At 38.5% G+C, this 3,603-nt stretch overlaps 1 long non-coding RNA gene across 1 annotated transcript; it reads right to left on the bottom strand.

Annotated features, from left to right (window-relative positions):
* Nucleotides 1–236: 236 nt before the first annotated feature.
* On the bottom strand, nucleotides 237–1,048 carry LOC123084875 (uncharacterized). Its single transcript, XR_006439441.1, has 2 exons — nucleotides 902–1,048; nucleotides 237–650 (listed from the first exon to the last, which is right to left on the bottom strand). It is a non-coding gene; the product is annotated as an uncharacterized lncRNA (long non-coding RNA).
* Between the last annotated feature and the right edge of the window lie 2,555 nt (nucleotides 1,049–3,603).

The following is a 3,603-nucleotide window of genomic DNA, read 5'->3' as shown; positions in this document are numbered from 1 at the left end:
TCAACAATAATGTTGATAGGCACGGGGTCACACTAAAACAAATTCTCATCTCAGAAGTTTGTCCAAAGCACGAAAGAATCCATTTAAGATATCTCATGGGGCTCAAGTTCTTCTCTAAGTAGATTAAGGTGTGATTAGCATATTTCATTCTAATGACACCATCAGGTCTAAGTTGTTGAAATAATCCAGCAACATGCCCACAGTATGCATATTTCATGAGCATTTTATTAAACACATGAACAACAAGCCGACATCTCATATATTAAAAATAACTGGTCAAGTCCATTGAACCATAAGTACATCGACACACGCCATTGGTCAGCGTGTATTTATTCATCCATGATTACTGAAACTACTTATTCATCAGCATGCATAAGTGCATCCATTTTGTCTCTCGCTCACAAAGCTTGCTAACCAATGGAAGGGGTGGTCGAGACAGTGTCGACGATGATGCGGACACGGTTGGTCCTGAAGTCGAGGGTCGCCGCCGAGCCAGCAGGAAGGACATCGATGTCGGCGTCAGGCATGTCCTTAAGGATGATCTCCTTGGCCTCCTCGATGGACTTTCCCACTACCTCCGGCCATGACGTCTTCTTCTCCTCTCCGGCGGGGGCTTTTGGGGCGGCGCAGCTCATCCTTGATTCCGTGAGCTGTAAACAATTGATTAAAATAGTTCAGTTCAGACTACAAATGACAACAACAGTTGGCCCAAATAGTTCACCAAATCATCTTCCTTTTTTGGTTCAGACTACAGATCAAAATAACATAATGCTAGTCATATAGCTTTTTTCGAAAAGGAGGATAACCCCGGCCTCTGCATGAGGACGATGGATACAGAGAAACTTATTGACAGAAAGCATATGGAAATGGAAATATGGAATATATACCCAACACTACTCACCAGCTAAATGGACCTTGAGCTAACTCTGAACTTGACTGATATGAGTATTTGCATAACACTTTGGCCTATTTATAGGGAAGATCTATCACAAGAGAAGATGGGATAGGATGCTCCCACATGCATGAGACAAGCACGAGAGAAGATAAGATGCTGTCACACATGCAGGCGTGGAACACGACTACTTGTTTCATTGTGCTAACTAGCCTCATATGCAGAGAAGATGCTCTGGCACATGCGTGCATGCGCCGTCTGGTACACGACGTGGCTCCTAAATTGGACACACTTGATTTCGTAATGGACAACACGTGGGGCTGATAAAGAAGACGACAACGTGCCCGTGATTCAAGGGTCGATGGACGTGTAGCTCGGTGTAGATCATGTCGGCTACTTGCATACTCCCTCGTTAAGGTTTATTAGACCTACTACTAGTATTTTGGATCAAAAGTTAATCATCCATATAGCGCAGTCACATGTAATATTTATATAATACAAAAAGTATATCATTGAAGATTTGCATTCAAAAGAGAATTCACATAATATATTTTCTGCCATAGAGATTATATTTTATTAGTTCATTTTATGGTCAAACTTTGACAATAATTACCACGGGCCGTTGGATATCGAATGGATGCTCCAGATTGGTCAGGAGGGAGCTGGTGGAAGGACTTGTTTAGTACCACCTCCGTTCTAGATTTATTTTAAGGGAAAGCGGAGCTTTATAACCTAACTGGGTCTAGGCATATCGCCCAAGACACATTCGCCCACATGGGCAGGTACATCAGAGTCCCACTCAACAAAGTGGTTTGGTTTACGGCGAGCTCATGCGCTATGGTGTTTGCACTATGCCTACACACCAAGATAGAATATTTGGAGAACCAGAGTTTAAGCTGATATTTCATGTCCTCAATGACTGCCGCATAGGCTGATGAGTCCACATTGCTCAAGTCCAGGGCCTCCGCCAATAGTTGAGAATCAGTTTCAAATTCAGCTTGAACGATCCTGAGGTCAGAGGCAGTGGTAATGGCATGGGCCATGGTCATAGCCTCCGCCGCAAATGCATCATTGATGTGCTCAAGCCTGCCGGCGCGGGCACACAACAGCTCGCCAGTTCTTGTTCTGATTGTTCTCCATTCTAGATTGGTCAAGTGGGAGCTGGTAAATAAAATCGAAAACCCTACATCTAGGTACGTTTTACAAAAGGGACCGCCTAGACGTTAGGCGAATGAATTCAGAATTTGGGCAAATCAGTTTTTTATCTAACATTCATTCATTTAGATCATATAGACAGAAAACAGTCATCTAAACAAAAAATGACTTACCTAAATTCTTGGTCGGTCGATTTTGTGCAACAGGATGCGGGCAAGTCGATTTTGACTATCATGCACTCATGCAGGACGGTTAATTCCTCGGTTACTTTTCTGCCCCCGCCATTGATGCATGTAGCATGTACAAGTGCTTTAATTGCTAATTATACTTATGGTGCCTGTGATTTCGGATGAGTCGCTCCATACGTATAGTTCCGGTCAGGTAATCAACACAGAGTAATTTCTTCTTCTTTTGCCTCACACGTCTCATAGATATCTGATAGAAAATTTGAAGAAAAACAGAGAAGAAAACATTTCTATGTAAAGGAAAATGAATCATAGAACTAGATTAACCCTAAATTAAACAAACACAAAATTTAAAAGGAAAATAATATTACTCAACTATAATACAAAAACTTCTAGTTTATTGAGCCTTCTTATTCCCAAATAACATATAAATTGTTTTTAATTATTATGCAAGAATAAGCATATAATAGTGGAATTTTCGCAAAAAAGGAAGTTTCTTGAGAGGAATTGCTGACATTGCTCTTACCCTTGGAAAAGACACAAAATAAACTAAAAACTAAAAAAAGTTTTCCAACTAAGAATAACTTACTGGCATTGAAATTACCCTTCAAGAATATAGAAATAAAAAATAAGAAAATTTGCAAACAATTTACGTAGAAGTTGCCCTTTTTATATTATGCAAGAATAATTATATAACAGAGGAATTTTAGTAAAAATTATTTTGCAAAGAACAAATGTTTTGGTGGCACTTGTACTAGCCTTAAAGAAGAAATAAAATTAAATAAAACCTAAAAAATAAAATAATGAAGTTTTCAGAGGAAGTATGAATTTGTGGAATTGGTATTACCCTTTAATAAGAAAGAAAATGAAAGAAACTAAAACAAATAATTACAAAATTTGCATACAACTCACACAGAGATTGTGTGTTTTTTTATAATAAGCAAGAATAAGCACGTAATAGAGGAATTTTCTCGAAAACAAATCATAAGAACTAATGAGTTGGTGGTAGAGATAAAATGAAATAAACTAAAATCAAAACCAAAAAAAAATGAAGTTCTTTTAGAAAGAATGAATTGCTGGCAATGGTATTACCCTCTAAGAAGAAAAAAAATGAAACAAATAAAGCAAATAGTGACAGTTGATGCATTTAGCGTATTCCAACAACCTACAAATACATAGGGTTTAGTTGTAGCCTTTTGGAAGTGAGAGTATCGATCCCACAGGGAGCACATAAATTGGACCTTATCCCTTACATAGACATGTGAAAATGTGGCTGCAACTTAGTTGCAGATGCCAAGTAAAATGAATGCGGAAGGTTGTAATGATTTTGAGTAGAGTGCGAGCAAAAGTAAATAATGCAAAAAAATATAA

Source organism: Triticum aestivum, chromosome 1B (assembly GCF_018294505.1).
Source record: "Triticum aestivum cultivar Chinese Spring chromosome 1B, IWGSC CS RefSeq v2.1, whole genome shotgun sequence".
Taxonomy (NCBI): domain Eukaryota; kingdom Viridiplantae; phylum Streptophyta; class Magnoliopsida; order Poales; family Poaceae; genus Triticum; species Triticum aestivum.
The sequence above is the reverse complement of the archived record's forward strand: the minus strand, read 5'-3'. Positions and strand labels throughout refer to the sequence as shown.